The sequence below is a fragment of the Calliphora vicina genome, chromosome 2, assembly GCF_958450345.1.
Source record: "Calliphora vicina chromosome 2, idCalVici1.1, whole genome shotgun sequence".
Classification (NCBI taxonomy): Eukaryota; Metazoa; Arthropoda; class Insecta; order Diptera; family Calliphoridae; genus Calliphora; species Calliphora vicina.
In genome coordinates this window covers 97,691,172-97,705,999 of record NC_088781.1, presented here as the reverse complement: position 1 = coordinate 97,705,999, position 14,828 = coordinate 97,691,172, and positions in this window count along the sequence as shown.

Genomic DNA, 14,828 nt, shown 5'->3' with positions numbered 1-14,828 from the left:
AACTAACTTAGTTGAAATAACTCAATTCCTTCGCCTTGACCTCGATACATAAACCCCTGTTTTGAAAATTATATAGTTATAACTGCAACTACCTTTCGTTATCAGCCACACTCGTCACCTCCTGAACAAAGGAGCATAGCTCAATCTTGACATCGCAGTTATATTACTACTGTGAGTCACCTAAAAATGTTAAGGGTCAACTTTGCGTGTCAGGAAAGTAATTCACAGGCGGTTGACTCACTCGGTCATTCTGGTCAAGGGCTGTTACAATAACAACAAAGAGGTATCTTCAGGGGGGTTACTGCGTAATTCAATCCGAAAACGAAAATGTTCGAAAATGTGTGCTAAATATATTATAATTCGAAAAGATTTCCTTTCGAATCGAATTAGGGAGTAACCCCCCAAGGTTACTCCCTGGGGGATCGCAGTTCGTACTTGGTAGCTTTGAAAAGCATTCATAAAGATGCCATCAATTCTGCAGTCGCAGTATACCGAATAAATCTTAAAAGATGCCCATAGCAGACGAAGAGACTTATTTGCCTTCCGCTAAAACCATAGTAGTTTTGCATAAATGAGATCGGAGTAAAAATTCCTGAATATTTAATTATATTAATTTCTTCGTTAAAAAGGAAAACATTACTTTCCTTCGTGGCCTTTAAATTAAATGATAAATGTACGATTCCATTTAGTATAACAAACATTTTTGGATATATGAAGAAAACCACATTGAACGAATGTGCACAGGATGTTGCTTGATTTCTCTCTTAGATGATTTGCTAGCAAATTTTCTAGTTTTACAGTTCAATCATTGCCATAAAGAAAATGTTCTTAAACACGCCGCTCTTGTGTTGATCACTTGATAAATAGTTGAAGCTAATATCGAAGAAATTATTTATGTGAAAAGCATGTTAAGTGGTAGTTTTTTTAAAAAGCGCTTACCAAAATTTTACTTTTGAAATGTTCAAAAGCGGCAACTACGCAACGCTTAATCATATGTAGAACTGCAACGGATTTCCGAACTGCTCAAAAGTCTGTCACTTATATGAAATTATGGTATTGATTAACAATTTTTAGTAAATAATATAGCATTACTAAATATATGCATGTGTAATTTTACTGTATTCAAGGTTGTCCTAATACTTTGACAGACATTCTTTTAGTTTTACTAAATAGGACATTAAATTTGGCTTTGTTTATGGCCGATGGAATGGTATTACAGATGCTATATTACAGCTATAATTTTCTGTTGCCAAATTAGCAACCAGAAATTTGTGTTCGCAACTGAAGTTCGGTTGCCATCCATAATGGACCCATTGAACTTACATTTCCTCAAAAAATTACAACTTTATTAAAGAAATTCAAACGGACTTTTGACTTTATTATTGATTGAATAACGTTTTTGCTTCTGTAAAAAAAAATAAAAGTGTAGTTACGTCCGTTTGCATTTAAGGTGACGATTTGTAGGGGACAATTGTATTTGGACAATATTGATTTGTTAACATTTCTGGAAAACACTTTCAACCTCATTTTTAACGTTTATGTTTTGATCAATCGTGTCATTTGCAGTTATTTTAATGTCTAAACAATCATGGAGTTTACTTTTTAATATTGTAAAATTGTTTATTTTATAAGATTTTCGTATTTCAATGCACAAAACATACAAATTCGATAAATTTGCTTTTTGAATTGAATTACAAAATTATCTCCTAGTTTAGGACCTGGGTGTGTTCGTAAATGCAGTAAATATGTGCATCACTGCCAACAATTTGCATTAAAAAACGTTTGACGTAAAGCAATAATCGCAAATATGCTTTTTCGAACGCTAAACTTTTAATTTGCTGCAGTGATGCAATCATACTGAATTTACGAACACACCCCCTATGTACATCACTGCGCACCAATTATTAATACCAAACATTTTAAAATCAAAATTGTTCATATGCTCGCGAAACATATTTGAAAAAAAAACTTATTCAAGTGGAAATCGATCGTTTTGAAACGTTCGATTTCTCAATCGATTTCATGTGTATTTTTTTAACTTGTGCTTTATTATTTTGATCCAAATTACAGTTCAGGTGACAAATAAAAAGTATCTAAAAGGAATTTAGTCAACATGTGGTGATTAAAATGTATGGGCAATTGTGAAAATGTCACTTTAAACACCAAACGGAAGTTTTGAAAAGTTTTCGGTTTCAAAATGTTCCGTTTTCAAAAACGATCATCATTTGCATACTAAATTATACTCAATACTTTTAACGGGTTTTTATATTAGGAAATAAGGGAAACATTTGAAACATTTTTCAATATTTTTCCTTTTAATACAAATAAATAAAATAAAAATACTAAATGATTTAAGATTTGTTTCCTTTAACAAATAACAAAGGCTGGTTATGTGTTAACTTATAGTTATACTGTATGTAAACTGTCAGTTTAACTTTATGTTAAAACTTAACTATACATTGTAACAAAGGGGGTTAAAGAGATATTTACTTTAAATCAAATAATTATGTACATTATTTTATGATTCCCGAATTTTTTTTTGTTGTTTTTGATCTAAAATACAACTTTGAAATTATCGAGTAGTTGTTGGTATTGAGTATCCAAAAATATATGCAAATATTTGACACATGATTTTTTACAAAAATTAAATAAATAGTGGACATGGGAGGAATTATTTCGATATTTTTTCTTGAATTGAACTACAATGGATAAAAATAATAATTTGTTGGTACATTTGTCTAAACTCAGATTAAGTAATAATTCATTAACCCCCATTAACACGAAGTCTGGTTAGCTGCTAACTAATATTTATACTGTCGTTTAAAATTATTTTTGTATGAAAACTGTCAGTATAACAGTTAGTTAACACATAACCAGGCTTCGTGTTAATGGGGGTTAGGTCTATTAACTTAACCATGAGAAAATTGATTTTAAAAAATATTTTTATTTTCAGTGATTAAGCCTATTGTTCAATTTATTAATAAGACCCCTTTCACACTAGGCAATTTAGTTGCGCAAGTCTCTTGTGTTTGTAGATGCCAGAGGTAATGTCGGGTTAAGGAGAAGAAAATTTAGCATGATGTTTTGTTGTTGGACAAGAGACTTGCGCAACTAAATTGCCTACTGTGAAAGGGGTCTAACTAGTCGACCGCCCGGCTTCGCCCGGTAGCTATTTACTAATGTTAGTTCTTCAAGTTTCTCCAACCCTGTTCTTATTTATTTGCAAATAAAATATCTAAATTTGTGCTGCATACTTTAGGGGGCTTTTTTTTATTACAGTTGACTGGACTCAAAAAAAATAAATTCCGAGTTTTACCCGGAATTTTTGATTATTTTTTCTTTACAAAGGAGATCTTCGAGATAAAAAAAAATCAGCCAAATCGCTCCAGCCGTTCTCACGTTATGCCATTACATACATGGACCATTTCTTTTTTATATATATAGATTAAAAATTGTATGTATGCATAAATACTTATTCAATTATTAAATTTGAAAGAGTTATTGTAATTTTTTAGAAAATTTAAATTTTTGTTACAAGTAAAAAATTTCATAAATTTCATAGAAATACGTTTATAAAATCTCAATAAATATTTGATCTTACAAGATTTACGTTTTTAATTTATAAGTTGTTTCAACTCAAAACCTAGAAGTGTGCTTGTTTTTTGATTTGATTTTTTTTCTGTAAATCTTATTTAATTTTATACACACACTCATGCATGTTTAGATATACAGAATTTTACAAAAATTTCCCGCAGGACCTTTTTATAAATCTTTTCCACTATAAATGTACTGATTTCAAATTTCAAATATTTTATTGATTAATATAGAAAAACAAACAAACAAAAATAAAAAAAACCAAGCGATATTTACTTTGTGTACTAATTAAAAGTATGTATGTATTTATTATAAAATGTCGTCGTAAATTTATATAATCTTTCTTCTCTTTCTTTATATACATAGTAAGTAAAAAAAGCAACAAGAAAAAATATACAATTTGAAATAATAACGAGATTCACAAATGAATTTATTATTAATCAAAAATATTTAACATACTTTTAAGAAACTCTTAAAACCCTAAAAATATGCCAAATATTTTGGATATACATACTTATGTACTAAATAAATAAATACATAATTAGTATTATAGCAAAAAACATTTGTTCGATCGCATAAATGTCATAAAAACAAATTGTGAACCTCTCAAATATTTAAAATTCAATTAGCATTATACTATTTAACATTAATAATATACAGAGTAAAAGTGAAAAAAGAAAATATTTTATGTAAATATTTAAAAAAAAGAATATAAATAATAATCATCATATAAATGACTTGTTATTTGCAAACAAATGAAATAAACAAAAAACGATCCATTGTGATGTTTTTAATTATTTAAAATTATTTTTTCAATTAAATTTTAAAACTAAAAAAAACGTACATTAAAAACTCAAATAGAACAAACAAAAATAATAAATTAATTTTTTTTTTGTAATTGTAAGATATTAATTGTAATTTTTAGTGGTACAATTGGTATTTAAATTCTAAACTCAAATTTATATTTTTTTTAAATAAAATTAATAAAACAGTGTTTAGTTGATATTATTCTAATTTAATTGCATTAAAGTATTATATACTAAAACAAGTTTTTCTCTTCTTTTTTTTAATTGAATCGTTAATTGTCGTCATTATTATCTATATAAAATATAAAGAAAACAAAGCAAAAAAAAAAAAACACTGTTGTAGGAATATTAATTAAATTAATTACAAATTTACATATGTATGTATTGTATTTAAATTTATACATAATTTTTATTTTCATAATTATTAATTAAATAGATTATGATGATTGTACTACTAACATTATTGTATTTTTAATATAAATTTCTTCGATCATGTTATATTTCACCTTATAAAAAAAATAAAACAAAAAACTTTGAAAAAAACGAAAATTTTATGTTTATTATTTAATCATGAAAAAACTTCTCTATTGCGATGCGAAAGAAAAATGGTACAATTGGTACCCTTTATTGCGTTTTCGCTTCGCACAAAAAATTTGTTTAAAAATGTTTTTATTTACAAGTTTTGACATTTCATTTTGTCATTCTTCGCTATTGTTTATTTTGTGGTGCCAGTATTGCTTCTTTTTGCGAAATCGTTTGCGTAGACGATACAAAGTACAAAATTGTATTCTTAACGTATTTACCTTTCGCATCGAAATTGATTTCGCATCGCAATAGAGATAACCCCCTGGTTGATAGAAAAAAAAAGGAAAATCTTTTCAATCTCCTCTCCTCCCTTTTCTATAAACTCAAGACTTGCTGAAGTAACCTTGGCGTGAACTTACAGCTGTCGCTGACTTGACAATATTTGACCGAGTTATACCAGATCCAGTTGTCGTTGGAACGCCAGCATATACATATATAGGCCTGCCACAGAATTCCATTTCAATTGAAAGTGGAATTAATTCTCTTCTTCAGAAAAGGTAAAACGAAAATTCTTTCAGAATGAAACCACTTTATGTTTTCAAAGTGGAATTGATATTTGATTGTAATTATTTGTTTTTCTAAAATGTTTAATCAATTTTTGTACCAAAAACTTAAAATTTTTTTTAATTTAAAAAACGATGTCAAATTAAAATAAATTACACTGAATCTGAAGAACTTAAAATGAAATCGAACGGAATTGAAACCATTCCGAACAAAATTTGTGATAGGCCATGTAAGTAGGGTTGCCAGATTCAGATTTGCAAAAAGCTGGACATTGGGGTTTAAAAAGCTGGACAAATCAAAAAAAACTGGACATTAAACAAATTACTGAGAAAATGTTAATTTTGATTTTGTGTAAATAATTTTTATTAAAATATATTTTTATTCATTGTAATCAACATATATTTCTATTACACGGTACATGGAAACATGGAAAACTACAAAGCGTGGGTTATAGGTTTTGTTGAGTACATTACAAATTGTGTCAAAAACTTTTTCGAAAAAGTTTATAAACTTTTGCAAATTTAAACCGATTTTAAAAAGTAATGTCTCGTTTTTTTCTTTATGCAATTTTCTTTAAAACATTATACAAAAAAATATATTTTCATAGAAAATATCCGTATTTTTTAGCTGTTATTTAAAAAATTAGAATCACAATTAAATATTTTCATTTCATTCCTTAAAATTTATTTAACTAAACTTAAATAAGTTCGGTTCAGTCCGTCATTTACATATGTATATTATTAAATACTAAAAACACTGCCACTTTATTTCGTTTTTGAGCTTACGGATTTTACCCCCAGTAACACGAAGTCTGGTTATGTTTTAACTAACAGTTATGCTGACAGTTTTCATACACAAATAATTGTAACCGACAGTATAACTATTAGTTAAGTAACTAGACTTCGTGTTACTGGGGGTTAGCCAATTCCAAACTTAGAGGTTTGTAAACCATTTTGAAAATCTTTTCAAACTTCCTCTAAATTTGTTCGTATTAATATTCCAGCTCTAATCAGGTCGAATGACATTCGGTTTATTTCATTAGTATAAAGATTGTTTAAAATAGTAAAAACTCTTTCAAAAAAAGCTTTGCTTACTGGTACTGAAAATACGAAGCATATAACTTTTCTTAAATTCTCGAATTTATTCCTTTCACCTTTGGTAATAAAATAGGACCATATCATTTGACAAATCTCTTGGTATTTGTTTATAAACTTCACGAAGGCTGCAGTAATCGATATATTGTTACGTTTTAACCTTTTCAAAACGCTGGTTTATTTCCTTTAAATAAATCGGATACTTTTGATTGCAAATAAAAGCCGTTTAGTAGTTTGAAAATTGTAACAACTCTTTATTTCTTTAAAATGTACAACAACAACAGAATTAAATAGCCACTCAATGTTTTTTTATATACACGTTTATAAATTCTCAGAATTACAGACACAATTTATAATGTACACGAATTTACTTGAAAAACACAACACACTTTAAGGCACTTAGATGATGTTTATTCGAAAAGCGTCTCTGATAAACTCACTCACGACTGCAACCTCTGCCACTATTTATAACACTGCATTACCATCTAGAAAGCTCTTTAACTGTCAAAGTTCGAATATTCTAGATCATACGCCATCTGTGGTGTACTTTCTACAATGTTCTTTAACTGAATATTCGAATACAGCGTTGCCAACTTACGATCAAATAAACTGAAAGCTTTTATTTAATAATGTCCACAGATATGTTACAGTTTGCTATTACAGCACTGTTATTTGAAAGCATTATGCTACTTTTAAATCAGCCCTTAAAATCGTTATATTTGAATTCAAGTACAATTTCGTAACAATATGTTAAGTTTATCGTTATCTATTTCTTCAGATATTTGAAGGTTTTGCGGAAGTTTTTGTAAATCTACCCATGAAAATAAGTTTTTATTTTAAATTTAAAAATGCTATTTAAAAAAAAAACGATTTTCTAAATAGCTGACCGCTGTTTTTAAAAAGTCTTCTACTTCAGTCTTAAAAGTTTTTTGTTCATTAGGCCAAATTTTTTAAAATGCTGTTAACTTTGGTGCCAAAGTCATTCTTGTATTTTGTATGAAATTCCTGCATTATGTTTTGCATAAAATATAAAAATGCTTCTGATAATCCTTAACTTTTAAATTCTTTCCTATGACACGTATTCCCAAAAAACTTTTTGGTATTTATTTTTTCCTTTCTTCAAAAAATACATACACTTTTTTGCATAAGTTATTACTGTGTACTAAATTGTCGAAAATTTCTATTTAGCTGGACAAATGAAATTTTAGCTTGAAACTGGTCAGGCAACAAAAAAGCTGGACAATCCAGCCAAGTCCAACCAGGCTGGCAACCCTACATGTAAGTCATGTATTTTGAAATTACATACAGTGACTCACAGCTTATTTGACGCAGGTAAAATTATTTTAGAAAGTCTAAAATTAGTCAATGTTCATTCAATTTATCAAACAAATTTTGATATAAAACTAGCAGACCGTCCCGGCTTCGCTCGGTATCTATTAATAAATGTTTACTTCGCATGGGAGGTGACACGCCCATTGTACCTATGTATATAGGTCATTTGTGAATCTAAACCATAGTTCCTCGCTAGTATTGCCCAGAATACGAAGATTTTCGTCAATAGAGAGTAAAAAAAAATATTTCGATCAGTTGTTTGATGTTGTTGCGGATATTTTATTGATTACCAATACATGCTCACAAATTGAATGCCTCTATTTGCGGGACTATGATCTAAACCAATGATGTTCATTTCATTGTGCTTTCGCGCTGAGTAACAACACACATATTCTTATTCTCTTTAAAAGAGCATAAAAAATGTCTCATTTTTTCAGAAATTCATTAAGCATTATTGTTGGTTGGTTTTTGGACGAAGCATAGCAAACACACGCGTTTCAATTACAATTGAACACAAAACAACAAAGTCAGAAATAAATAAAAAATTTGAGAGAATTTCGGCCGTATAATGTATATCTTTTATTTCCTTAAAATTTAAATTATATTCTTTTAATAAATTGGTTATATCTGGAAAAAATTCTAAATCTAAACATTCTTTATTTTGTTCTTATTTTAAGTGTTTGACATTATGTTTGCTGGGTAGCTCTCTCACCAATACAACTTCATTTTTATTTTTGAACATCACTGATCTAAACCATCCAGGGATGCACTCAAACACACACAACAAATTTAATTAATTTGTCCTTTATTATAGAAAATTCAAAAAGTACCATTAAAATAAAGAAAAAAGTACCATAAACCCCCACTTTATTTAATGTTCATTGGTGAAGAGTATGCAAAAGGTACCATTCGAATAAAGGACATATAGCAAAAGTTTCAGCTTTAATTCTCACGCACTTATAACCATAAAGCTTCATTTCAATTTTCTAGGTCAATATAGAAAATTCAGAAATTCATTAGAATAAATAAAAGTACCATGAATTATCCGCTTGAATTTTCACTCACATAGGACGCCTTATTTCATATTTTATATTCTTAATTTCATGATTCTAAGTACATTGTTATAGAAAATTCAAAAAGGTAAAATTAGAAGATTTGATTTGTGACATGCTACAGACATGTCTCAAATCTAAAATCTGTGTTAATGTGCCCAAGAAAAAATATGTTTTAAAAAAAGTACCAAACTGTTTACCCGGAGTTTACCGAGTTCCAAATAACACCCTGTTAGTTAATTTTTGTATGAATCCAGGAGCCAATATTAAAAAAATTATCAAAATAGGCTTAATAATTTCAAATAAAATTTATTTTACCGATTTTATCCCCTTTTTGGTACCCTTTTTATCCCCATTGCGGTGGTAAAATTTTATTCAAATAAAAATCTGCATCTGCATGTTCATAATAAAATATTCGTATGTCTATGTTAAATTATAGAAAAACATATTTTATGAAAAAGTACCACAAATAAACACGATTTGTATGCCTTAAGGGTTCGAATTTCCAAAAAGTACCAAACTTATATTTATTTATTTTTGATAAGTAAAGAATACGATTTAAAATTTGTTTTTATGTTTATTGGTTTAAAAGATACACAGGGTGCCAAAAAAATACCAAAATACAGTTTTTACACGTTTTCTCCCCAAAAAGGTTCGAATTTCGAAAAAGCACGAAACACCTGTCAGCTTATTTTTTAAATGGAGTAACATGCAATTTTAAGTTTTTTTTGTATCTTTATTAATTTTGAAGATATAAGGTTACCGTTTTTACCCTTTATTACCCCTAAACGTTCGAATTTCCAAAAATCCCTTCTTATCGGATCGTTTTGGGGAGGGAGGAACCCACAGTTAAAATTTCATGGTTCTAGCTTCAGCCGTTTGGGCTGTGCGATGATGAATCAGTCAGTCATCCAGTCAGTCACGTTACTCTTTTATATATACTATGATCGCCTGGTGGTCAAAATTCGACCACTAATAACGAAATTATACAGTTACTTTTGAGTATACGCAAAAATATTTTTCACTTTTGTGTACAAATACACGTGTATTTAGATGTGCATAAACATGTTGTTTTTCAAATAAATTTAAAGCGCCAGAGTAGATTTATGATTTGCAGTTCCGTACTTGGTTTTCGCCAAACATATGACTTTCCGTCAGACCCAAAAAGATTTAATTTGTTGATAAAAGCTAATTTATCTTGCTTTAAATTTGCAACTAAAAAATCTACGTTGCACTGTAAACACAATGGAGGCCATGTTATAGTGTGGAGATGCATGTCGTCAACTGGGGTCAAGAATTTAGTATTTATCGATGACACTATGGACAAAAATGTATATTTTAACTTATTGAAAAATAATTTATTGCAAAGTACTGAGAAATTGGGTATATGAGACGATTTTAGGATTTAACAGGACAATGACTCAAAGCATACGTCGCAACTTCTATGAACATGGCTTATTTTTAACTGTCGCAACATCTTTAAAACTCCAGGTTAACAATTTTGTTATTTATTTTTTATATATTAAAACAGTTTATTTTATTTTTATAAAATAATTATTTATTTTATTAATTTTTAAGTTTTAAATTAATTTATTTATTTATGTGTAAATAGACAAAAAAACAATAGATTAAAACAATATACTTACGTACGTATGTATGTGTGTACATGCGTATGTAAGTTAAAGCAAATTTCTGAATGCCCAATCATAACAGCTAGCAACAATTAAAAGCGTTAAGGTAGGATCACACGATTGCCGCAATGCACCAATTATTGGTCTATTTTATACGTCAATCGTGTGATTTCACAACTCATTGGCTCATATGTCAAACCACAACAATATTGTGCTTATTTGGCCCAATCAAATGCAACACTGGTGCGGCAATCATGTGAATGCTTGATATGCAACATGCACCAATAAAAAAGTTAAAAATACAACAATATTTATTGTGTTCTAGTGCGGTAATCAAAGAAGACAATTAGCGCCAATATTCATTTTTGTAAAAGAAATATTCTTTTTGTGAGCCACTCTTTGACACACATACATCTTTTAACATTTCTTTATTAATTTTTTTATACGATAATTAAGGCCCACGCAATTTTCTTTTTTTATTTAACAAATAATTTTTTCACAATTAGATTTTTTTACATTTATGTAAACAAAACAAAATTTAACATCTAGACAACAGCTGTTTCTCTGAGTTGCCGCAAACTAGAACAATCGTGTGACTGGAATGCGACAATTATTGCCACTATATCGCTTTGCGCCAATTAACGACAATCAAATTTATATAAAATGAGGCAATCATGTGACTGCAGAGAATTTGATTGGGACAATTTCTTTATTGGGCCCCAATTCAGCACAATAAAAATTGTATTAAATTGGTGCATTGCGGCAATCGTGTGATCCTACCTTAAGAAAAGAAATGTAATTTGTTCAAAACAATCACTTAGTAACAACTATTACCTAAAGCATTATAAAAAATATATTAGGGTGGTACATGATTTATTATATATATTTTATATAATGGTGTTTATTTTACATGCTGCATAATAATATATATAAGTGTATAAATATGCATATGCATATAACTGTTAACCACCAAATATCAATGTTATTGAGAACTTGTGGAGTTTTCTTGAGATAAATATTGGAAAACATTAGATAAACAATAAGCAGGACTTAAAAAATGCACTCCAACATGAATGGCAGAAGATAACGACGGAATATACACAAAAACTGGTTAACTCTATGCAATCTAGACTTAAATCAGTTTTAAAACGAAAGGGATATCCCTCAAAATATTAGATTTCTTTAAAATATGAATAAAATAGTTCATAATATGAATAAAATAGTTCATAAATAGCCCCAAAAATTCAAGCACTTGAACATTTTGTTGGAATTTGACTGGAATACAAATGTAATTATGCTTTAAACTTGAAAAATATTTGAAAAAATTAAATATTTTCTAACAAAAACATATGGCTTGAATTTATGTTTCCTTTTTACTGGAGAATGCTATTGAAATAAAGTGTAATACAACTGTAATTCAATTGCTTGGCTATAATTCAAGCTTTGAATTACACTTGCTTTCAACTTGATTTCCAGTAAAAATGCTTATTGGGTTTTAATTTATTGTTTGTAATAAATTAATTTAGTAATTTAATATGTGCACGAAATAAGCTGTGAGGTTATTTTTCTTGAAATTTCGTTTTTATGTTAAATATTTTTAATAAATGAATTGTTTTTAATTTTTTTTGTTAATACAATAAATAATAACATATTTTCAAATATTTGTTCTTTTTTTAATATGTGAGATAATTATAAAAATATAACGAAATCTTTTATAAAAAATCATATGCACGAAATAAGCTGTGAGCCACTGTATATACGATAGATATTATATTTATTCTTACATCTGCTCGTATGTTAACCAAAAACGAATATTTTCTGATTTAAAAACGTCTGTTAAAAAAACATAGGAAAATAACAGAATTAAGCAAATGCAACAGAATTTTAAGAGAACTAATTGATATGGTACTTAACATTTTATTTTAAACACTGTGTTGGAGATATATATAGCTATGGTGCGGATTTTCATGCATTTGTGTATAAATAAAATTACGCGCCTAAAAATAGGCAGTAACTGTTGTTACCAGTGAATTTTGAATAATATAAAAGAACGACTTGCTATATTCAGTAACTGTTGTTACCAAGGTTGCCAATTTAGCCATTTTCCGGCTAGATCTAGCGATTTAGCCATTTTATTTTGTCCTAGCCTTTTTTATTTTAAACTTTTCTTGAAATTTTTTAAAAAATATACCAATATTTTTAATCAAATGACAAAGAAATAGTCTTTTTTAAAAAAAATCTTACGTAGTGGATTTGATGAGAACAGGTTGCGTAATTGTTTCCAAAGCAAACACATCAGTCATATTCAAAAATCAATTTTGCATTTATTTAATGGATCCGATTTTGTTTATAAGTGCCCAGAAATTTGTTTAATTTATCAAAAAGGAAACAATTTATATTGATATTACAATTTTTAATCTGCTAAGAAATGTAATATTTTATATACTAGTAAAGTCGATCTCACTAAAAAAAGACAATATTTATGAATTTGTATTCAGTCATTTTGGTTTTTAGCCATTTCTAGCCATTTTTAATTCTAAATCTAGCCATTTTCTGAGCTGAAGAGATGGTAACCTTGGTTGTTACCAGTGATTTTTTAATCACAGGTATGGAAATATCGCTCATCTCTAGTTTAAAACATATTGTTACATTTTAACCTTTTCAAAACGTTAGTTTATTTCCATTAAATAAACCGTATACTTTTGATAGCAAATAAAATCCGTTTAGTAGTTTAAAAATTGTAACAACTCTTTATTTATTTAAAATGTGCAACAACAACAGAATTAAATAGTCGCTCAGTGTTTTTTATACAGGTTTATAAATTCGCAGAAATACAGACACACTTTATAATGTACACGAATTCACTGGAAAATACAGCACACTTTAAGGCATTCAGTTGATGTTTATTCGAATAGCGTCTCTGATAAACTCAACTCACGACTGCAACCATAGCCACAATATTCATGAAAATCCGCGCCATAGCTACATATATCTCCAACACAGTGTTTAAAATAATACACACGCCATCTCTCGTGATCTTACTACTATGTTCTTAAACTGTCAAAACTCGTATATTCGAAGTCTAGAGCTTTCGAATATACGAGTCGCTGCAAACATTCAGCGTTGGGAAATTGAGTTTTATTTATTTCGCGCCCTTAAAAAACTGCATGAACCTGGAAATGGTAACAAGTTTCTTGCTTACACTGCAGCCACACGATCAAGTTTTTCTTGATAGTCTTTTACATATACTGTTTGTCAAAATTTATAAAAATTGAAAGCGGTGACGTAGGCAGCACGCAACTTGAAAACAATTTTAGTACAAATTGGACATAAAAATGTAATCAGCTGTTTTCTTGAATGAAAAATTGAAAACCAACTTGAATGTGAAATTGAATGCAAGTTCGTTTCAATTCTTAAAAGTGTGAGTGTATTAGTAAAAAAGTGTGAGTGTATTAAAACTTGAAAGGCAAAACTTGATCGTGTAACCCCCAAGTTATCAATAGATACATATAACTGCCATAAGTCATCACATTAAATCAGAGGTTCGCAAAAATACCCAGCGGGAAAAAATTATAGGACTTCAGTTTGTAGGCCTTCTAAAAGGCATACTTACACATTCTAAAAGATCCGATACTAATTCCACACTGCCTGCTCTTAGAAGGTGTTCAAGAAGGCCTATGAATCCCCTTCTAATAACAAGTGGTTAAATAAAAATTACATCAAAAAATAAAATACTCTGCATCTCTTTGATTAACTCTCTTTACAAAATTTACAACAATAAATTGCTTGATGTCGCTTCTTATTTATTTTTGTTGCTTTTTAAGTATGTAATCAGAAATTATCATGTTTCAAAAAATTAAACAAACAACTTCATTTTAATTCTTATTCTTATTTTAGATCTTCTAATAAGACTTTAAATAGGTCGTCCATGGTAGACGTTCTATAAAACTTTAAAATGCATGACTTTTCATAGGCCGTCCTTTGATGCCTAATTTCTAATGCTTTTTTTTTCTCTTTTAGGCACTTTATTATGCCTTCTCATGTAGCTCTTCCATAAGACTTTGCAGTAGTCCTACCTTTCTAGGCATTTCATATGTCATTCCTCTACAGGACTTTCATTAGAGCAGTAATAACAGGTTTTTGTACAGGCATAAGACCATATAACAGCCCTACAAATAGCGCTTCCAAAGTAGACCTTCTAATAGCCCTTCCAAAGTAGACCTTCTAATA